Here is a 24,412-nt window from a genome sequence, read left to right on the forward strand (position 1 = left end):
CCTATGTTCTCCTCTAGGATTCTCACGTTGAGGTCTTTTATCCATTTTGAGTTTATCTTTGTGTACGGTGTAAGAGCATAGTCGAGTATCATTCTTCTACATATAGCTGTAAAATTTTCCCAGCATCATTTATTAAAGAGACTGTCTTTTTTCCACTGTATATATTTTTTCCTGTTTTGTCGAAGATTATTTGCCCATAGAGTTGAGGGTCCATATCTGGGCTCTCTACTCTGTTCCACTGGGGTCTATGTGTCTGTTTTTATGCCAGTACCATGCTGTCTTGGTGATCACAGCTTTGTAGGAAAGCTTGAAATCCGGCAACGTGTTGCTTCCAGTTTTATTTTTGTTTTTCAACATTTCCTTAGTGATTCGGGGTCTCTTCTGATTCCATACAAATTTTTGAATTATTTGCTCCAGCTCTTTGAAAAATACCAGTGGAATTTTGATCGGAATGGCATTAAAAGTATAGAATGCTCTAAGCAGTATAGACATTTTAAAAATGTTTATTCTTCTGATCCAAGAGCATGGAATGGACTTCCATCTTTCTTTGTCTTCTTCAATTTTTTTCAAGAGTGTTCTGTAATTTCTCGAATACAGATCTTTTACCCCTTTGGTTAGGTTTATTCCCAGGTATTTTATGTTTCTTGGTGCTATAGTAAATGGAATCGATTCTCTAATTTCCCCTTCTGTATTTTCATTGTTAGTGTATCAGAAAGCCACTGATTTCTGTACATTGACTTTGTATTCTGCCACGTTGCTGAATTGTTGTATGAGTTCTAGTAGATTGGGGGTGGAGTCTTTTGGGTTTTCCATATAAAGAATCATGTCATCTGTGAAGAGAGAGAGTTTGATTTCTTCTTTGCCAATTTGGATACCTTTTATTTCTCTTTGTTGTCTGATTGCTGTTGCTAGGACTTCTAATACTATGTTGAACAAGAGTGTTGAGAGTGGGCATCCTTGTCGTGTTCCTGATCTCAATGGGAAGGCTGCAAGCTTTTTGCCATTGAGGATGATATTTGCTGAGGTCTTTCATAGATAGATTTTATGAAGTTGACGAATGTTCTCTCTATCCCTATACTTTGAAGCGTTTTATTCAGGAACGGATGCTGGATTTTGTCAAATGCTTTTTCTGCATCGATTGAGAGGACGATGTGGTTCTTCTCTCTTCTCTTATTAATTTTTTCTATCACATTGATTATTTGTGAAAGTTGAACCTTCCTTGTAGCCCAGGAGTGAATCCCACCTGTTCATGGTGGATAATCCTTTTAATGTGCTGTTGGATACTGTTTGCTAGGATCTCGTTGAGAATCTTAGCATCCACATTCATCAGTGATATGGGTCTGTAAGTCTCCTTTTTGATAGGGTCTTTGCCTGGTTTGGGGATCAAGGTAATGCTGGCTTCATAGAAAGAGTCTGGAATTTTTCCTTCTGCTTCAGTTTTTTGAAACAGCTTCAGGAAAATAGGTGTTATTATTTCTTTGAGGGTTTGGTAGAATTCCCCAGGGAATCCGTCAGGTCCTGGGCTCTTGTTTTTTGGGAGGTTTTTGATCACGCCTTCAATCTCGTTATTAGATTTTGGTCTATTCAGGTTGTCAATATTTTCCTGGTTCCATTTTGGGAGTTTATAGTTTTCCAGGAATGCATCTATTTCATCTAGGTTGCTTAGCTTTTCGGAATATAACTGTTGATAATAACTTCTGATGATTGTTTCTACTTCCTTGGTGTTCGTTGTGATCTCTCCCTTTTCATTCATAATTTTATGTATTTGGGCCTCTCTCTTTTCTTTTGAATTAGTGTGGCCTATGGTTTATCGATCTTATTGATTCTTTCAAAAAACCAGCTTCTAGTTTCATTGATACGTTTTGCTGTATCTCTGGTTTCTACCTCATTAATCTCAGCTCTAGTATTGATTATTTCCCTTCTTATGTGTGGAGTTGGTTTGATTTGTTGTTGATTCTCCAGTTCTTTAAGGTGTAGAGACAGCTTCTGTGTTCTGGATTTTTCCATTTTTTTGAGGGAGGCTTGGATGGCTATGTATTTCCCCCTTAGGACTGCCTTTGCTGTATCCCATCAGTTTTGGTCCGAAGTGTCTTCATTCTCATTGGTTTCCATGAATTGTTTAAGTTCTTCTTTGATCTCCTGGTTGAGCCAAGCATTCTTAAGCAAGGTGGTCTTTAGCTTCCAGGTGTTTGAGTTCCTTCTGAACTTTTCCTTGTGATTGAGCTCCAGTTTCAAAGCATTGCGATCTGAGGATGTGCAGGGAAAAATCTCAGTCTTTTAGTATTGGTTGAGTCCTGATTTGTGACCCAGTATGTGGTCTATTCTTGAGAATGTTCCATGTGCACTCGAGAAGAATGAGTATTCTTTTGTTTTAGGGTGGAATGTTCTGTATATATCTATGAGGTCCATCTGGTCCAATGTGTCATTCAATGATCTTGTTCCTTTATTGATTTTCTTTGATGATCTGTCTATTTCTCTGATAGGCATGTTAAGATCTCCTACTATTAATGCATTCATATCACTATGACTCTTTATCTAGATTAACAGTTTTCTTATGTAATTGGCTGCTCCCAAATTGGGGGCATAGATATTTACAATTGTTAGATCATCTTGGTGGATAGTCCCTTTAAGAATGATGTAGGGTGCTTCTTTATCTCTGACTCCAGTCTTTAGTTTAAAATCTAATTTTTCTGATATGAGAATCGCTACTCCGGCCTTCTTTTGAGGCCCATTGGCATGAACGATGCTTGTCCATCCCTTCGCTTTCAGTCTGGGAATATCTTTATGTTCGAAATGGGTCTCTTGTAGACAACATATGGATGGTTCCTGTTTTATCCACTATGCAACCCTGTGCTGTTTTATGGGCGTATTTAGGCCATTCATATTGAAAGTGATTATTGATAGATTTGTTTTTATGGACATCGTGTTACTTTTGAAGTCTTTCTTTCTGTAGATTGTCTCTATATTTATATTCAATGCTATTCTTAGGATTTTTCCTCTTTTATAGAACACCCTTTAATATTTCCTGCAGTGTCGGTTTGGTGGTTGCATAGTCCTTTAAGCCTTGCCGGTCTTGGAATCTCCTTATCTCTCCATCCATTTTGAATGTCAGTCTTGCTGGAGAAAGTATTCTTGGCTGCATGTTCCTCTCTTTTAGTTCCCTGAATATATTTTGCCAGGACTTTCTGGCTTGCCAGGTCTCTGTGGACTGGTCTAACGTTATTCTGATGGGCTTTCCTCTGTAAATAAGGAGCCTCTTTGTCCTAGCGGCTTGCAAGAGATTATATCTGCAATTATGATTCCTCAATTTGACTATCAGGTGCCTTGATGTTTTTCTGTAATGTATAATCTTGGGTGGAGACCATTCAGCCTCTAGTACATGAACGCTGGTTCTATTCGCGAGATTGGGAAAATGTTCATGAAGAACTTGTTCCACTATATCTTCTAGACTTCTTTCTTTCTCCTCCCCTTCAGGGATTCCAATAATTCTGACATTGGAACATTTAATGGCATCATTTATTTCCCTGTTACTGTTTTTGTGGCTTCTAAGCTGTTTGTTCCAGATTTCCTCCAGATCCTTTCTCTCTATCTGTTTGTCCTCCAGATCACTAATTCTATCTTCTGTCTTAGTTACCCTAGCTTTGAGAGCATTTAGATTAGATTGGAATTCATTGAGAGCATTGTGAAGCTCATCCCTGGTAGCTTTCAGCTCTGCCCTAACATTGTGAACATGATCTCTGGTCGCTTTCAGTTTGGCCCTAATCAATTCCATTTGGTCATCCATGGCTTTCTTCAAACTAGCTATTGCCTGAATAATTGTTAGTCTGAATGCTCTTTCCGACATATTGTCTATATTGATAGCCTTTAGCTCTGTTGTAGAAGGCCCAATCTCTGTATTTTTCTTTTGTTGGGCATTCCTCCTCCTGGTCATTTTGGTGAGAGATGGCTGAACGGATATAGCTGGATGTATCGACCGTGGTGCATTCAAGCTGCACCCTGGAATGCTTCTGAGCAATCAGGTTTCCCCACCCAAACGAGAGAAAAAAGAGAATGGGAGAGACAGGAAAGAAAGGGAAGATAAAAGAGAAGGTTCAGCCCAAATGGGCCCAAAGGTAAGATGTATAAAGTATACAAACAAAAACAGACAAACAAAAAGAGTGATAAAAGTATTTCAGGCTTTACTACAAAGCTGTGATCACCAAGACAGCATAGTACTGGAAAAAAAAAAAAAAAAAACAGACACATAGACCAGTGGAACAGAGTAGCGAGCCCAGATATGAACCCTCAACTCTATGGTCAAATAATCTTCGACAAAACAGGAAAAAATATACAGTGGGAAAAAAACAGTCTCTTCAATAAATGGTGCTGGGAAAACTGGGCAGCAATATGTAGAAGAATGAAACTCAACTATTCTCTTACACCGTACACAAAGATAAACTCAAAATGGATAAAAGACCTTAACGTGAAACAGGAATCCATCAGAATCCTAGAGGAGAACATAGGCAGTAATCTCTTCGATATCAGTCACAGCAACTTCTTTCAAGATATGTCTCCAAAGGCAAAGGAAACAAAAGCGAAGATGAACTTCTGGGACTTCATCAAAATCAAAAGCTTCTGCACAGGATAGGAAACACTCAACAAAACAAAGAGGCAACCCACGGAATGGGAGAAGATATTTGCAAATTACAGTACAGACAAAAGGTTGATATCCAGGATCTATAATGAACTCCTCAAACTCAACACACACAAAACAGACAAGCATATCAAAAAATGGGCAGAAGATATGAACAGACACTTCTCCAATGAAGACATACAAATGGCTATAGATACATGAAAAAGTGTTCATCATCACTAGCCATCAGGGAGATTCAAATTAAAACTACATATGACCCTGCCATTGCACTCCTGGGTATTTACCGCAAAGATACAGATGTAGTGAAAAGAAGGGCCATCGGTACCCCAATATTTATAGCAGCAATGGCCACGGTCACCAAACTATGAAAAGAACCAAGATTCCCTTCAACAGACGAATGGATAAGGAAGATGTGATCCATATACACTATGGAGTATTATGCCTCCATCAGAAAGGATGAATACCCAACTTTTGTAGCAACATGGACGGGACTGGAAGAGATTATGCTGAGTGAAATAAGTCAAGCAGAGAGAGTCAATTATCATATGGTTTCACTTATTTGTGGAGCATAACAAATATCATGGAGGACAAGGGGTGTTAGAGAGGAGTTGGGGTAAATTGGAAGGGGAGGTGAATCATGAGACTATAGACTCTGAAAAACAATCTGAGGGGTTTGAAGTGGCGGGGGAGGTGGGAGGTTGGGGTACCAGGTGGTGGGTATTATAGAGGGCACGGATTGCATGGAGCACAGTGGGGTGAAAAAGTAATGAATACTGTTTTTCTCAAAATAAATAAATTAATTTAAAAAAATATATTGAGATATCACCTTACACCAGTTAGAATGGCCAAAATTAGCAAGAAAGGAAACAACATGTGTTGGAGGGGATGTGGAGAAAGGGGAACCCTCCTCCACTGTTGGTGGGAATGCAAGTTGGTGCAGCCTCTTTGGAGAACAGTGTGGAGATTCCTCAAGAAATTAAAAATAGAAATTCCCTATGACACTGCCATTGCACTCCTGGGTATTTACCCTAAAGATACAGATGTCGTGAAAAGAAGGGCCATCTGTACCCCAATGTTTATAGTAGCAATGGCCACGGTCGCCAAACTGTGGAAAGAACCAAGATGCCCTTCAACGGATGAATGGATAAGGAAGATGTGGTTCATATACACTATGGAGTATTATGCCTCCATCAGAAAGGACAAATACCCAACTTTTGTAGCAACATGGACGGGACTAGAAGAGATTATGCTGAGTGAAATAAGTCAAGCAGAGAGAGTCAATTATCATATGGTTTCACTTATTTGTGGAGCATAACAAAAAGCATGGAGGACATGGGGAGTTAGAGAGGAGAAGGGAGTTGGGGTAAATTGGAAGGGGAGGTGAACCATGAGAGACTATGGACTCTGAAAAACAATCTGAGGGGTTTGAAGTGGCGGGGGAGGTGGGAGGTCGGGGTACCAGGTGGTGGGTATTATAGAGGGCACGGATTGCATGAAGCACTGGGTGTGTTGAAAAAATAATGATACTCTTATGCTGAAAATAAATAAATGAAAAAAAAATTAAAAAATTATATAAAAAGAAAAAAATTATATATATGTGTGTGTATATATATATATATGCAAATAAAGGAAGAACCTTATCTAAAGGAACCCCAAGTGTAAGATTTATATACTATCAGGACAAACACAAAAACACAGAAACAGTGGTGGAAGAAAAAGATGGGAGAGTGGTTACAAATTCTCAGTGTGGGCGAGGAAGGTTGTTTTGATTCTTCCTGGATGTATCTTGATATCTTTGTTAAAGGACTCAACTTTCCTAAGATAAAGGGGGATTAAAAATTCATTTACCTATAGGGGTAGCATTGATTGGGGAAAGGGGATTACCTTGACATTTAACTCTATATGAATATTAGAAAATAAAAATATAAAAGGAATAAACTAGACTAAAGTAAACTAAAATTAAAAAAAAAGAAATTTAAAAAAGAAAAATGCAAAAGAAAAACGCAGGTGGATGTATCAAAAAGTTGAGGTTATAAGGTTATTATGGAATTTGATGTACTGGACATCTAGCTGTGATGGTAAATAGGTTAAAATTATCTATATTTAAAAAATGAGCCAGTATAGTGGGAATGAATTAAAAATAAAAGCTGTCTTATGAAGTCATGGTGGTTGTTCTCTTGTAGTCCTTTTTTTTTTTTTTTCCCTTTCCAGGTTGGTTTTCTGGGGAGGGGCCTGCCACGTGGGTTTTCAGTCAATGATGTTCTCTGAGTTAAGTCCTCAGCAAGGGGGTGGGCTTTGAGGAAACTGCTTTTTTTTTCAGGCTTTTGTACTCTGGAAGTGTTTATGTTTGTTCAGTTTTTTTTTCTCTCTCGCCTTGACTACTTTTGATATTTTTTGTAGGTTTAGAGGAAAGCAAACTGCACCCTGACCTCCCTCTCAGAGAGAAGCCTCAGTCTGGCTGCAGAGCCCAAATAAATTCCCCCTTGGCCCCTGGCAGAGCAGGTTCCGAATCGCGGTCCCTGGGGACGTAGGATTTTTTGCTTGTACCCTAAATCATGGCAGCAGCGGCTGACTGGGCAGCTCCAGACCGCCAGAGAAGTTCCAAGCAAGATCGCACACAGATTTTCCCGCTGGCCCGGGCTGGGAGTGCCTGGTCTTTTGGCCTGAGAGCACCAGGCTGGTGCCTCTGCACACCGCTCTTAGGGGAGGGCTCGGGGCGCGACTTGGACTCTGATAGCATGGCACAGCACTCCCATGGGGACTGCAAAAAGGCTATGCTTCTGCCATCTGGCGAGGCTCCTAGACCCTCAAGGGAGCTGGACCCCATGAGCGCTCAGGTGCGCTGGTGGCTGGTGGCTCAGGGACCAAGACCTGGTATCTCTGCCACACTCTCTCTGGCTCTGTGCCAGGGGTGGCTGTCCTGGGTCTGGGGACTTACGCCCCTGTCTCTAGCCACCCCGATTCCCACAATTTCCCCCCAGGATCCTTTGCTCTTTTTGAGTGCTTTCTACCAGACTCCAAGTTAATGCTGGTCCCAAATATAGGGCACTCTCATATTGGGATATTACTTTCCAAATGGTCACCTCTGGTGGCTCCCTCCCCCTTTTGTTTATCTTCTGATATCAGTCCGATGTTCTCACTTCACTTTACCTGCCCACTGGTGACTTCTGCTCCTGTAGAGATCCAGACATGTATAATTCTGATCTCAGGCTGATTTCGTGGGTGATTGGAGTTCTTTGGAAGGTAGTCAGCTCACTTTAGGGTACAGGTTGAAAGGGTGCCTCCTCCTACTTCCCCGCCATCTTGTCTCCCCCCTGGTGTTTAACTTTTTAATATATTTTCTTTTTTAGGTTTGTAAGCTAAGTCATTGTAGAGTATTTTCTGTTACTCTTTTTTCCCCCGATGTTCTAAGATTCATTGTTTATGCCCCATTTTTGTTTTTGTTTTTATTTTAATTCCAGCATAGTTAGCACCGAGTGTTAGATTAGTTTCAGGTGTACAATAGAGTGAGCAGTTCAGCAATTCTATACATCACTCAGTGCTCATAGTGATAAGTGTACTGTTTAGTCCCATTGCCTATTCCCCTGTACTCCCCTACCAACCTCCACTCTGGTCACCATCGGTTGGCTCTTTATAGTTTGTTTTTTGGTTTGTCTCTCTCTCTTTTTTTTCCTTGTTCATTTTTTTTTAATTCTTCCTGGGGGACATCTGGGTGGCTCAGTCAGTTAAGCATCTGCTTTCAGCTCAGCTCATGTTGCCTAGGTCCTGGGATCGAGTCCTGCATCATGCTCCTTGCTCAGCAGGGAGTCTTCTTCTCCTTCAGCCTGCTGCCCCCACTGCTTGTGCATGATCTCTCTCTCTCTCCCTCTCACACACACACAGACACACAAATAAATAAATAAAATAGTTTTTAAAAATTAAAATTATAATTTCTATCCATTGTGAGTTATATAGTATTTATCTTTCTCCAGTTTCTTTCACTTAACATTATATACTCTAGCTCCATACATGCTATGTACATGGCAAGATTTCATTGTTTTTATGGCTGAATATTAATCCATTGTGTGTAATAAGTATGCACACACACATATGTACACACACACATGCACACACATATACCTTCTTTATCCATTCATCTATCTGTGGACACTGGCTGCTTCCATTCCTTGGCTATTGTAAATAATGCTACAATAAACATGGGAGTGCATGTATCCTTTGAATTAGCATTTTCGTATTTTGGGAGTAAACACCCAATACTGTGATTGCTGGATCATAAGGTAGTATTGTCTTTAACTTTGTATGGAACTTTCCACAGTGGCTGCACTATGAAGGCTTGATTGTAGAGCAGGTGGCTCTCTGTAGAGCCGGTGGATTTGATCATATTAATATTCTGGTTTGGCAGTGTAAGTTCAGACTCTGATTTCTTGGTAGCATAGGCCAAAAGTTAGTTCATTAATTTGTTTGTTTTCCATAAGTGACAATTTATTTTTTATTCTCTTACCCCTCCTAGAGAACCTTGACCTTGAGTGTGTATTAGCCTCCCTCATGGCTTCTTGATCAGTGGCTGGAGCTCTGTCTCCTGTCACTTGGGGCAGCCTCAGGTGAATCTGTGTAGAAATCTCATTTGCAGTTCCCTGGTATGTGCAGAGGTAAAACCATATTTTGTAATTTTCTTCCATATTATCCATCATTGTAGGATCTTTTGGTAGAAAATGGTCTTATTCAGTTCACCATACCATTGGAGCATTCTGAAGAATAGGTTACAAATAGAATTTTCTGTTTCCCCACACAGAAAGATTTTTGTTCTAGATTTGGCTTTTTCTTTAAGTGGCTAGATTGCAAGTACTTAAGGCTTTGTGGGTCATACAGTCCTGTATCTACTCTGTAGTTATAGCATGAAAGCAGCCATAAATAATACACAAGATAACTGATTTAGGCAGTATTTCAATAAACCTTCATTTATAAAATCAGCGACTGGGCTGGATTTTTCCCATAGGTCATATTTTGCTGACCTCTGGCTAAGTGAAATTTTTATTCTGATTCTCTAAACAGAAATCAGGAATATATGGTTCTTTATAAGAACATATTAATTTACAAGAGTTTTTTTAAAAATGTGTACAAGTCCAAATATATGCAAATGGGTATAATAGTGTCTGTGCATGAGTATATGGATATGGGCAAGAGTGTGTCGGATGGGATTATGTACATGCTTCAGTGAATTCTTTTCTTCAGATTCTCTCTGTTCCTTTCCCTTTGCCCCTCCCCCCTTGAACTTCCCCTCCCTTTCCTTAAAACAAGTGAACCTTAAAAAATACATATTTATACATGTGTATATATAGTTATCTGTGTGGAGTGTGTGTGTGTGTGTATAATCACTTAGTAAATGCAACTGACCCATGTGGGCAAAGACTAAACAATCACCTGCTAATGATGACGTAGTTTTATTTATAAAGGGAAAGAACCACTATTGACTAATATTAATCCCTCATAAATTTCTTCCATTTTAGAGAGCCGTGAAACATATTTATTTTCTTTCTTTTTTTATTGTGTTATGTTATTCACCATAAAATACATGATTAGTTTTTGATAGAGTGTTCCATGATTCATTGTTTTAGTATAAACCCAGTGCTCTCTACAAACTGCCTTCCTTAATACCCACCACCAGGCTTACCCCTCCCCCACCCCTCTCCCCTCTGAAACCCCTGGTGTGTTTCTCAGAGTACACAGTCTCTCATGTTTCATCTCCCTCCCCCAATTTACCCCAATTGACTTTATCTTTCTTTCTGCTAATGTCCTCTATTTTATTCCTTATGTTCCACAAGTAAGTGAAACTATATGATAATTGACTTTCTCTGCCTGACTTATTTCACTCAGCATAATCACCTTCAATTTCATCCATGTTGATGCAGAAGTTGGGTATTCATCCTTTCTGATTGCCAAGCCATTTTTTTCTTCCTTTTTTTTCCAATTTTTTTTTTATTTATTTGACAGAGATCACAAGTAGGCAGAGATGGGGGGGGCAGGGGAAGCAGGTTCCACACTGAGCAGAGAGCCCAATGTGAGGCTCCATCCCAGGACCCTGGGATCATGACCTGAGCTGAAGGCAGAGGCTTTAACCCACTGACCCACCCAGGCACCCCCATTTTTTTCTTTCTATGCACTGTCACCCAGCCAATGTTGTCTGGTCACCAGCTTCAAATTTATATACCCCAAATAAGGATTCCATATTTATGTTTTCCTTTTAAAGATGGAGGAATACTGTTATGCTGGAAATAAATTAAAAAAATAAATTAATTAATTAAAAAAAAAAAGATGGAGGTATTTTTCTATTTACATAAATTTGAAAACCTGTCATATTAGCCATTTAAGGGTCCAGATTAAAACCATGCTTTAAGTAGTGGGTCTGGGAGGGAAGGCTCAAAGGAAATAAAAGTCTTGAAAAAAATGGAAATGTTTAACCACAATCCCCCATCCTGTTCCTCCATTCACCTACTAACTAATTCATCCTGATAAACGTTTATTTATTACTTATGCAATGCTAGACTCTATTTCAGAAGCAAAGATTAATAAAGGGAACAGAATAGACTCTACCATTTTGGAGCTTATATTCTAGTGGAAGAACTCAAACAAGGAAGTCCTACAGAACATGCACAATACAGTCCTATGGTCATGAATGCTGTGGAACAATACAAATCAGGAAGGAGGATAAGGACTTTGTGTGGGGAGGGACAGGGGAGACAGGAGAACTCTATGTGTATTAGAACAAAAGCAGTGAAGAATGTTATGGGTTTGGGTTTCTTGGTGCTAACCTACAGAAACAGGACTAAGGAGTAAAACAAATTTGGACCTGATGGTCTCAAGGCTAATAATCGTCCAAGACAAAAAGAACCCCTTTTTGTGAACAGTTGCTTGCCTGTTTATTCTTTTATCTTTTCCAGTAACTTGTGAGAGCTCATTTTTTTCTTCTGTTCAATCCTTGTTTCATAGAATTTTCATGTTAATTCTTGGCCAGTAGAGGCCCCGTTGCAGGGGCCTCTACTTATTGGGAGCAATACTTTCTTTTCTTGACCTTTCTGTATAATACACTGCTGTGAAGATTGCAGAAGGGGGTGAGATTTTACACTAGATGCTGACAATTTAGCCTGCCATAATTTTATAGATGGTGGCAGAACATAGAAGACTCCTGGTCCAGAGGCAAAAAACTGTATTACTCCTGGCCTAGCAGGAAATACAATATGGGCAGGATGGGAGAGCAGCAAACCTGCTTTACCTCTTCCTCAAAAGGAGACATTATCTTGAACAACCTAGCTGAGAAATGTATCTGCCTCTACCCTGGAAAGAGACACTCTTTCTTCTAAAGCTGTTTTCTATATGAAACTTGGAAAAGGTAATTGAGAACAAAAGCTATCGACAGCTCTTCACAAGGTGTGTAGAATCACAAAAGACCTGTGGAGAATTGTTCCCCCACCAGCTTCTTAACTGATTGGCAATATTCCAAGTGACAAGACTTGCTGTCATCCTGGCTATCTTGTCTTCATCTCTGACCACTTCCTTGATTCTGTGGACTTTCCAAATCCAAGATTCTGTACCTCTTATTTTATAAAATGTAATTAAAATTATATTAAAATACAACCAACCTGCATCTTAGATAAATTTGATGAAGCAGAAATTTGGTTTAAAATGTTGAAGCTTCTCCTATAATATTTTGGGGTATAATATGTTTTTATCTATTTTCATGCCATAAGGAAGAGTTGTGAAAAGTAATTTATTTTCATGTGTTAATAATTGATAATGGATTGAATTAATTACCCCTGCCAGGACATTTGTGTTTTAAAAAGTCTATAGTCATAACCAAAGGAATGGTCATTATCTGTACTAGCAATAAAGGTTAATGGAAAAGTTGTTATCTTTTTCAAAAGATAGATAAGATGGATAGATAGATGGATCAGAAAGAGCCTTTGTGAACAATCTATGGAACTCCATCTAATTTAGAAAAGGACTTCATCATGTGAGTAGAGTGCATGACCTTAGCTGCCAAAAGCAGGTGACCCAGACCTGCTTTATCCAGAGAAGCTCTGCTTTCTTTGTTGTGTGGTGGATCCCCACTACAGGTTTCTTTGAATTAAGAGCTTTCCAGCTCAAGAAAGGACAACAGCAGCAGCGGCAGCAGCAAAAATCATGAGAAGGTCACTGGTCTAATTTGTTGATGATTTGGAGCTGTCTATACTTGAGTTCTTGCCTCCTCTTGTGAGGAGGCAGTATTTGGAACAGATTATTTCTACCTTTGTTTCCTGTTAACCACAGGACTAAGTTTTTAAATCCAAACCTACCACATTAATAACTGGAAAAAATAACTAGCTTATGGTAATGCAGTAGCTCTATATTAGAGAACAAATGTTTGATGGAATGTGTTTTATTTGCATTATGACTTTCCAGAAAAATTGGTTCTTGCTCCTATGATTGATTGTATTCCCAGGATATCCAATTATTTCAACTCAACAAGTTATACCAAAGACCTCTGTTCCGGTGACTCAATCATTAAAACTCCATGACAGAAGGATAGTTGATTATAAGATCCAGTAGAATTACTATTTCTCAGATTTTAAAAAAAAAAAAAAGCCATTTTCTCCTTGGGTTTTGTTTTTCTTGTGAGGAAAAAAAATTAAAAAGCACAGGCTTTCCTTTTATTCTCACCTCCCCCAAGTAATCATTTTTAAAGTTTAAAGCTAATTTTAATTTCAATTTGGTTATTACCCTTAAGGAGAAAGGAACTTTTAATAATTCCTTAAATAGCATCCATATTTTTAATGTATGTAGAAACAGAAGCAAAGTATTCCTGGTCTATAGTAAATTCTTCCTGGTCAGGCTCACTCCTCTGCCCCTCACCTTTCAGGCATGTTTGCCATTAGTCTGCATGATCATTTGCTAAACATGGAGTGATCAACTGTCTACTTTGGTTGACAGCATTGAGTCCTGTCTAGGGCTAGGCTGCCTCCCTCCAGGAGTTACATAAATAAATTCCTGTCACTTTTTCTACTGCCCATTAAACCTAGGAAATCAACATGCTTCTCTGCGCATGTGGGCTCCCAAGAAGACGTGTCCTATGAATTGTCAAATAAATACTGCTTGATAACTAAGTCAGTTACAGTTTCAAGCATGTGAACTTGCTGTTCTGGACCACACCGTAAGTGCAGAATGTTACTACAGTTTTAATGTGGATATTAAAAAACAAAACAAAAACAAAAAAAAAAAACAAAAAAACCACTACATACTCACAGGAATTCTTAAAAATGGGCTCCATTCTCCGAAAAGTAAATAGCCTTTTGCTTTTGTCTCATTGAGTCTTCTGACCATTTACTCTGCATATCTCTGTGATTGCTCTTCAAACAGTTGTAGTGAATTTATTTTAAATTTTTATTTTCTCATATTGTCTATATTTTAGCCTTATATAATATTGAAGTAATCAACTTTGCAACTCTTCAGTCAGTTTTGGCATTTGTATCTATCTAAAACTGTCTTTCAAAACATCTCTACTTTCAAATTTACTAGTTTAAAATTTATATATATATATATATGTTCATTCAAAAATTTACTTCTCAATTTATAATGTTGTTCATTTGGGTTTCGTATTTTTTTATCAGCACTTTACCCAAGAGTACTTTTTTTTTTATTAGATACTATAAATGATTGCTTTTTCCTAGTTTATATGTTTCTGGGTTTGTTTTTGTTTTTGTTTTTGTTTTCACTAAATAATTAATTTAAAAACTATGAAATAATCCAGACTTGGAAAAAAATTTGTAGCTTTAAATTCATATGTTAGAAAAAAAAAGAAAACTGAATTAATTTAGATATCTATTTTATATAGAGAGAAAGCAAACTTAAAAATTAAAATTAAAAATAAAAGTGGCAGTTAATGATATTGAAAACAACAAAAAGAACACACAAGTCAATTAAAAAGTAATTTTTCAAAATGACTAACGAAATTAAGAAAGACAAAAGTAAAAATCACTATTTAAAAGATATGTTACTGTAAGGGCCTACTTAGGCAGAGGGAGCCATTTTGTTTATGCAGTAAACTTAGACTGACCCTATGTGATAGACTTAGATTGACCCTGCCCTCCCAGAGGAACTTACTTGCAAAGCCCAGATACAAGAGCAGGTCAGGCCAGGTGGAGACATCCAATCAGTGGAGCATGCATACTGTCTCCCTAGCTACCAGGGAGAGTGGGCCCTGCCTTTTGGACGCCAATTCTGACCAAGGTGATAGGCTAGTTCAAATATCTACTAGGATAAATGGTAATCTCATTGGCCACCTATGTGTAGCCAGGCTCAACCACATGGCCTTTGCTCTATAAAAGTTAGTCTGTGAGGCGGGGAAGGGTCTCCTCTTTGTTAGAGATGGCCCTGACCGGTCAGCTTGATTCTCGATGCTTGGCACAAAATAAAGCTTTGCTTGACCTTTGCTTTGTATCAGTCTCATTCTTTTGACCATGGACCCAACAGTTACTACCAATCACACATACTTAAAAAATGGGAAAATATTATAAATAACTTCCTGCTGATAATTTTTTTAAAAAGGGCCATGTACTGACAATTTCTAGGAAAATAAAGCTTATCAAAACTACATGAAGAAAATTTGAAATCTAATATTCCTTTAACTATGAAAGAAATATCCATAATTTCAAATTCTCCCTGAAAGGAAACTCTGGATTAAGGCAACCATTCTGAATAAGTAAATGAGTAAGTAATACCAATGTTTCATAGACTATTTCAGAGGATAAAACTTTAAGACAAACTTTTCAGGTCAACACAAATCTGAAAACTAAATACAATTCAATACTAGAAAGATGTAAATACTCCCCAAGTTACTCCATATATTCAATGTGACAACAGCATTCCAAATTGTATTACAGTCTTATTGTAGAACTTGACAAGTGATTTTAACTTTATGTGAAACTTTGAAGGCCAAGGATAGACATGGGGAAATAGAAGATAAGGAAGATGTGCTTTACTGTGTATCCAAAGTTTTGAGAAGCTTGGATTTGGGGTCCTAAAAAAGAGAAAGAAACTGTTGGAACTCAAAAGAGTTTAGATGAAGCCCAGGACATGATTTAAAGGGGAAAAAAATAAATGGTATTATGAAACATTGGGAAAGAATTGTTCTTTTCAGTAAAGGGTGCTAGACCAATTGCATAACCTTGTGGAAGAAAATAAAGCTTGGTGTTCACCTTATATCACATACAAAATTCAATTACAACAGAAATCAATAGGTAAAATGCTAAATAATTAAACTCCAGGAGGTAAAAAAGGCCGATAGCTATCCAGTGGTCTGGTGATAGGCCAGATTTAATCAACAGGACATTCAAAAATAAGCACTAAACATAAAGGTAAAAACTGACAAATGGATCTATGTGTCAGAGATATATGCCAAACTATTTGGAACTGCATTGTTTATTAATCAAAAAAGTAGAAACAACCCAAATTCCCCTTAGCAGCAGGATGCCTACATAAACTGTGTTTTATTAATAGAATGGAATTCAGTAAATCATTAAAAATCAACAAACCACAGCTCCCTACAACAGAAATGGATCTCACAGATAAAAATTTGAATGCAAGAAGTCAGACCCAGACGTATACATCTTGTATGATATCATTTACATAAAACAAAATGAAAAACTAAGCAGTGGTGTTAAGGAACTTAAAGCTCTAAGTGAAAAGGAATAAGTGTCAAAATATAGGTAACATTACATGAGAGTTTGAGAGGAATGATGGTACACGGGCTACATTCAGCCTCTTGACCTTTGTGTCTCAGTCAACCGCATGTTTACTTTGATATATGTCATTAGGCTTTAGAATTTTGTGTTCTTCATATAGCTTATTACATGCAACTTGTAATGAGCTAAAAAAAAGAGAGCAGGAACAATGAGGAGAGAGAGGACAGAGAGGAAGAGGGGAGAGTCTCCATGTTTCCTCAAGGTATCAGTATTTCTGAAAAACTTCTCTGAAATACATATGGTGTATTAATTTTGGTATATTTGAATTTGGGTTTCCAGGTCCTAACTAATTCTAGTTTATCTTTACCAGTGTTCAGAAAAATCTAAAATCTGGATTACTAGTGTTATCTGTTAACAACTGAAGTCACAAAAAGGACACAGGTCATCAACATCATACACGATATTTGCAGTTTTGTCTGGCTAGTAGCCTTTTTCACTTCAGAGAAGTCCACATTCCCCTTATTTGTTTCCCGAGGAACTCTTTTCAAAAGAGTCCTGGAGATATGAATTAAAATGTTACCAAGAAGCACCCTGCGTACAAGAAGCACACTGTGTCATCAAAGGAAAATTCTGTCCAATCTGTCCCTGTCTCTGGACACAAATGAAATCAACTGATGACTACTTGATAGTACTTTAAGTGTTAATGTTTGACTTCATTATAATATTACATTATAGAATCCACAACAATTACCTGAGATTTGATGCTTAATGACTATTAATATCTTATTCTATTTATTTTAAAGCTCATTTTAGATGAAAATCCTTCCTCGAAGGAGATAACACTGAAATGGAAGTCTGTTCTATAAATGCATAAAAATTATGCTATTCTGGCATTCATGTTGGAGGGCAAGGGCAATAGTCAGAATCTCGAGCTTGCCCTCCAGGATATGGAACACATTCTGACAATTCTATTTGTGTGTTCCCATATGTTAGTAGAAATTCCAGTATTTAAATAAAAATTTATATAATGGGGTCAATATAGGTAATAATTCCCTTGGAAATAAAAATTTACACATTTTCATACCCAATCAGTTTTCTGGTTGTGGTAAATGACTGCTTCGGCTTCACGTTTGTCAGGTGACCCTCATGGCTTTTCAAGCGATTTTTAAGAAGGCCAAGTTAGCAGCTTCATTCAAGTAGAAAAAGTGACCTTTAAAATTGGAAAACCTGAGCTTTCTAAAATCTAATAACAAGAGAAAAGATCTTCCCTGGAAGGGGAAGTTTAATTGTTATTTGACTAAGGTGCGTCCCAAAGTAGCAAAATATACTCATTTGTATTTAGTTCTCATGTTACCACAGTAAACAGAATCTGGCGGAGAGTTTCTAAGATCATAAAAATCCTGCAGTGCATTGAAAATTATTTTTTGTCTAGATTTTTAAAAGCTGTCTTTGCTCTTATTATTTGTGTTTTCTTGTTGCACTTGAGTGGCACGAGGTGTTCTGTACTACACAAAGTTTGGTCAACATTCTGGGCAGGCTACAGATGAAGATTTCCAGAACCTTTACTATTTCCGCTACTATTTCCGCTCTCCCAACCCTGCTCTCCCACTTGATTTAGAGCAATAGTTTCTCTAGCACCAGTGAAAAAGTGTTGAAAGGGCAAGGAGAACATGTGAAACCTAACTGTAATTTCACACTAGCAATTTGCAACATATTTAGAGATGTTTAAAAATAGTTTACCTCTTCTTTCTATATGGTGATTACAGTCTTGTCTCTTCTGACCTAATGAAACTAATTTGGCTGAAACAAGGGAGCTGGTTGATACTTTTTGGTGTTCATACTGATTGAAGAGTAAACAGAGGCTGGATTTCCCTCAGAATTTCTTCATTTTTCCAACTGTGGAGGAAGAAGAAAAGAAGACGACTGTGTATTTCTGAATTTGTATTAATCTCTTTAATCCAAATACACAGATCAATGACCATGAATATGTTTGTCTTTGAGAGCACATGATCATTCTGCTAATCAGCCTGACGACTTGTTCTACTAATTAATTATAATGCTTGTAATTAATTTTACTAAGTAGTAATAGACTAATAGACTTATTCTACTAATTCTCCTAACCTATTAGATTGTTCTAATCAGCTTGCACCATTTGTGCAACACGCATGTTCCAGTGACAGGTATGAGTTTCTATATCCCATCAATTCCATCTTTATATACTGCCTTTCACAGTCTCATAAGAATCTTCAGGAAATTTTCAAAAAAGAAATTCAGAAAGGCCTATCATCAAGTACCTTACTTTTTCCAACTTGGTAATGTACTGAAAACAGTTGTACCATGCTCAATAACTGTGAGTACTTAATACCATTAGTTATTTTTCAAAGCTTTATTTCTCCTGCTCTTAAAGCTCAAACAAGGGAAAGCCCACTCCGTGGCATATCAAATATATTATAAAGATATAAAGATGTATTTTTCTAAAGTAGTAGTTTTCTTCTTCTTCTTATAATTCTATTTCAATATTAGTTTTTTTTTAATTTTTATTTTTTTAATTAGTTTTCAGTATACTAGAATTCATTGTGTATGGACCACACCCAGTGCTCCATGCCCTCCACAATACCCACCACCAAGGTGGCACAACTCCCCACCCCCTCCCCCTTCAAAACCCTCAGATTGTTTTTCAGAGTCCATAGTCTCTCATGGTTCATCTCCCTCTCCAATTTCCATCAACTCCCTTCTCCCCTCCATCTCCCCATGTCCTCCATGTTATTTCTTATGCTCCACAAATAAGTGAAACCATATGATAAGTGACTCTCTCTGCTTGACTTATTTCACTCAGCAAAATCTCTTCCAGTCCCATCCATGTTGATACAAAGTTAGGTATTCATCCTTTCTGTTGGAGACATAATACTCTATAGTGTATATGGACCCCATTGCTGCTATAAACATTGGGGTACAGATGGACCTTCTTTTCACTATACGTGTATCTTTGGGGTAAATACCCAGTGGTGCAATTGCAGGGTCATTGGGAAGCTCTATTTTTAATTTCTTGAGGAATCTCCACACTGTTCTCCAAAATGACTGCACCAACTTTCATTCCCACCAACAGTGTAAGAGGGTTCCCCTTTCTCAACATCCTCTCCAGCACATGTTTTTTCCTGTCTTGTTGATTTTGGCCACTCTAACTGGTGTAAGGTGGTATCTCAATGTGGTTTTTATTTCAATCTCCTTGATGGCTAGTGATGATGAACATTTTTTCATGTGTCTGATAGCCATTTGTATGTCTTCATTGGAGAAGTGTCTATTCATGTCTTCTGCCCATTTTTTGACATGATTTTCTGTTTCGTGTGTGTTGAGTCTGAGAATTTCTTGATAGATCCTGGATATCAGCCTTTTGCCTGTACTGTCATTTGTAAGTATCTTCTCCCATTTCGTGGGTTTTGTTTTGTTAACTGTTTCCTTTGCTGTGCCGAAGCTTGTGATCTTGATGAACTCCCAAAAGTTTATTTTCACTTTTATTTCCTTTGCCTTTGGAGACATATATATTGCTGTGGCTGATATAGAAAAGGTTACTGCCTATGTTTTCCTCTAGGATTCTGAAGGATTCCTGTCTCATGTTGAGGTCTTTTATCCATCTTGAGTTTATCTTTGTGTACAGTGTAAGAGAATGGTCGAGTTTCATTCTTCTACATATAGCTGTCCAATTTTCCCAGCACCCATTTTTGAAGAGATGGTCTTTTTTCCACTGTATATTTTTTCTTGCTTTGTTGAAGATTATTTGACCATAGAGTTGAGGATCCATATCTGGGCTCTCCACTCTGTTCCACTGGTCTATGTGTCTGTTTTTATGCCAGTACTATGATGTCTTGGTGATCACAGCTTTGTAGGAAAGCTTGAAATCAGGTAATGTGATACCCCCAGTTTTGTTTTTCTTTTTCTATATTTCCTTAGCAATTTTGGGGTCTCTTCTGATTCCATACAAATTTTAAGATTGTTTGCTTCAGGTCTTTGAAAAATGCCTGTGGAATTTTGATTGGAATGGCATTAAAAGTATAGATTGCTCTAGGCAGTATAGACATTTTAACAATGTTTATTATTCTGATCCAAGAGCATGGAAGGGTCTTCCATCTTTTTGTGTCCTCTTCGATTTCTTTCATGAGTATTCTGTAGTGCCTAGAGTATAGATCCTTTACCTCTTTGGTTAGGTTTATTCCCAGGTACCTTACGGTTCTTGGTGCTATAATAAATGGAATTGATTCTCTAAATTCCCATTCTGTATTTTCATTGATAGTATATAAGAAAGCAACTGATTTCTGCACATTGACTTTGTATCCTGCCACATTACTGAATTGCTGTATGAATTCTAGTAGTTTGGGGGTGGAGACTTTTGGGTTTTCCATATAAAGTATCATGTCATCTGCGAAGAGAGAGAGTTTGACTTCTTCATTGCCAATTTGAATACCTTTCATTTCTCTGTGTTGTCTGATTGCTGTTTCTAGGACCTCTAATACTCTGTTGAACAAGAGTGGTGAGTGGGCATCCTTGTCGTGTACCTGACCTCAACAGGAAGGCTGTGAGCTTTTTCCCATTGAGGATGATATTTGCTGTGGGTTTTTCATAGATACATTTTATGAAGTTGAGGAATAGTCCCTCTATCTTTATACTTTGAAGCATTTTAATTAGGAATGGATGCTGGATTTTGTCAAATGCTTTTTCTGAATCAATTGAGAGGACCCTGTGGTTCTTCTCTCTTCGCTTATTGATTTGTTCTATCACAGTGATTGATTTGTGAATGTTGAACCATCCTTGCAACCTAGGGATGAATCCCACCTGGTCATGGTGGATAATCCTTTTAATGTGCTGTTGGATCCTATTTGCGAGGATCTTGTTGAGAATCTTGGCATCCATATTCATAGGGGATATTGGTCTGAAATTCTCCTTTTTGGTGGGGTCTTTGCCTGGTTTGGGGATCAGGGTAATGCTGGTTTCACAAAAAGAGTCTGGAAGTTTGACTTCTGCTTCAATTTTTTGAAACAGCTTCAGGAGAATAGGTGTTATTTCTTCTTTGAATGTTTGGTGCAATTCCCCAGGGAAATCATCAGTTCCTGGGCTCTTGTTTTTTGGGAGGTTTTTGATCACTGCCTGAATCTCATTACTAGACATTGGTCTATTTGGGTTGTCAGTTTCTTCCTGGTTCAATGTTGGAAGTTTACAGTTTTCCAGGAATGCATCCATTTCATCTAGGTTGCTTAACTTATTGGCATATAACTGTTGATAATAACTTCTGATGATTGTTTCTATTTTCTTGGTGTTAGTTGTTACCTCTTCCTTTTCATTCATAATTTTATTAATTTGTGCCTTCTTTCTTTTCTTTTGGATTAGTTTGGCCAATGGTTTATTGATCTTATTGATTCTTTCAAAAAACCAGCTTCTAATTTCATTGATGTGTTCTACTCTATCTCTATTATCTATCTCATTGATCTCTGCTCTAATCTTCATTATTTCCCTTCTCATGTGTGGAGTTCCTTAATTTGTGGTTGATTTTCCTGTTCTTTAAGGTGTAGAGACAGCTGATTGTATTCTGGATTTTTCCTTTTTTTTCTTTTTTCTTTTTTCTTTTTTTTTTTTTTTTTGAGGGAGGCTTGGATGTCTATGCATTTCCCCCATAGGACCACCTTTGCTGTATCCCATAGATTTTGGACTGAAGTGTCTTCATTCTTATTGGTTTCCATGACTTGTTTAAGTTATTCTTTGCTCTCCTGATTGTTCTGAGCATTCTTAAGCAAGGTGGTTTTTAGCTTCCAGGTGTTTGAATTCCTTCCAAACTTTTCCTTGTGGTTGAGCTTCAATTTCAAAGCATTGCAATCTGAGAATATGCAGAGAATAATCTCAATCTTTTGGTATCAGTTGAGCCCTGATTTGTGACCCAGTATGTGGTCTATTCTGGAGAAGGTTCCATGTGCACTTGAGAAGAATGAGTATTCTGTTGTTTTAGGGTGGAATGTTCTGTATATATGTATGAGGTCCATCTGGTCCAATGTGTCATTCAGTGCTCTTGTTTCTTTATTGATTTTCTGCTTGGATGATCTATTACTGAGAGTGGCATGTTAAGATCTCCTACTATTAATGTATTCATATCAATATGACTCTTTATCTCAATTAACAGTTTTCTTATGTAGTTGGCTGCTTTCATATTGGGGTCATAAATATTTACAATTGTTAGATCTTCTTGGTGGATCTTCCCTTTAAGAATTATGTAATGTCCTTCTGTATCTCTGACTACAGTCTTTAGTTTAAAATCTAATTTATCTGATATGAGAATTGCTACCTCAACCTTCTTTTGAGGCCCATTGGCATGAAAGATGCTTGTCCATCCCTTCGCTTTCAGTCTGGGTGTATCCTTAGGTTCAAAATGGGTCTCTTGTAGACAACATATGGATGGGTCCTGTTAGTTTATCTGATCTGAAACTCTGTGCCATTTTATGGGTGCATTTAGGCCATTCACATTGAGAGTGATTATTGAGAGATACGTTTTTATTGACATCGTGTTACCTGTGCAATTGTTGTTTCTGTAGATTGTCTCCATATATTTCTGTTCAGTGATATTCTTAGTTGTTTTTTTCCTCTTTTATAAAATGCCCCTTAATATTTCTTGCAGTACTGGCTTGGTGGTCACATACTCTTTTAAACCTTGCCAGTCTTGAAAGCTCTTTATCTTTCCATCGATTTTGAATGTCAGTCTTACTGAATCAAGTATTCTTGACTGCATGTTCTTCTCATTTAGTGCCCTGAATATATCTTGCCAGCCCTTTCTGGCTTGCCAGGTTTCTGTGGACAGGTCTAGCATTATTCTGATGGGCTTTCCTCTGTATGTAAGGAATTTATTCACCCTAGCTGCTTTTAAGAGCTCCTGTCTACAATTATGGTTATCACAATCAGGTGTCTTGAGGTCTTTCTAGATTCTATGATCTTGGAGGCAGATCTTTCTGCATCTAGTACACAAACACTGGTTCCATTCCCTAGCTTGGGAAAACTTTCATGGAGAATTTGTTCAACTATATCTTCTAGTCTTCTTTCTTCCTCCTTCCCCTCAGGGATTCCAATAATTCTGACGCTGGAATGTTTCATGGCATCATTTATTTCCCTAATTCTGTTTTCGTGGCTTCTAAGCTGTTTGTTCCAGGCTTCCTCCTGATCCTTTATCTCTGTTCGTCATCCAGATTTCTAATTTTATCTTCTGCCTCAGTTACCCTAGCTTTCAGAGAATTTAGGTTAGATTGGAACTCACTGAGAACATTGTGATCATCATCCCTGGTGGCTTTCACTTCTGCCCTAATCAATTCTATTTTGTCATCAAAGGCTTTCTCCAACCTAGCTATTGCCTGGATAATTGTAGCCTGAATTCCCATTCTAATATACTGTTTACGCCTTGGATAATTGTTAGACAGTATGTCAGAATGGGAATTCAAGCTATGTCCATATCCAACAGCTCTGACAGAGACTGCCCAGTCTCTGAATTTTTCTTTTTTTGGGCATTTCTCCTCCTAGTCATTTAGGTGAGAGATGGCTGAATGAATGTGTAGCTGAATGTACCAACCATGGTGCAGGCAAGGTGCACCCTAGAATGCCTCTGAGCAATCAAAAAAAAGAAAAAAAAAAGGAGATAGAGAGAGACAGGGGGAAAAAAAAAAACAGAGATAAAATAAAATGGAAGGCCAGCCCAAATGAGCCCCAAGGTAATATTTATGAAGTGTACAAACAAAAACAGACAAATAAAAAGACCAACAAAAGTAGATGCCAATAAATAAATAAATAAATAAATAGAACCTCATCAAAAAGAAACCCACGTATAAGATTTATATATTACCAGGACAAAAACAAAACACAGAAAGAAGAAGAAAAAGATGGGAGGGTGGTTATAAATTCTCAGTGTGGATAAGGAAAGTTTCTAATTCTTCCTGGATATATCTTGATATCTTCGTTAAAGGACTCATTTTTCCTAAGATAAAGGAGGATTAAAACTGGTTTACCTATAAGGGTAGCATTGATTGGGGAAAGGGGATTACGT

The 24,412-nt window shown here is 37.7% G+C and overlaps 1 long non-coding RNA gene across 1 annotated transcript; it reads left to right on the forward strand.

The window, feature by feature from the left end:
• Positions 1-4,054: 4,054 nt before the first annotated feature.
• LOC116567990 lies at positions 4,055-24,117 on the forward strand. The gene is made up of 2 exons (XR_004276460.1): positions 4,055-4,089; positions 24,059-24,117. It is a non-coding gene; the product is annotated as an uncharacterized LOC116567990 (long non-coding RNA).
• Positions 24,118-24,412: the final 295 nt, after the last annotated feature.

The sequence above is a fragment of the Mustela erminea genome, chromosome 10 (genome assembly GCF_009829155.1).
Source record: "Mustela erminea isolate mMusErm1 chromosome 10, mMusErm1.Pri, whole genome shotgun sequence".
NCBI classification, from domain to species: domain Eukaryota; kingdom Metazoa; phylum Chordata; class Mammalia; order Carnivora; family Mustelidae; genus Mustela; species Mustela erminea.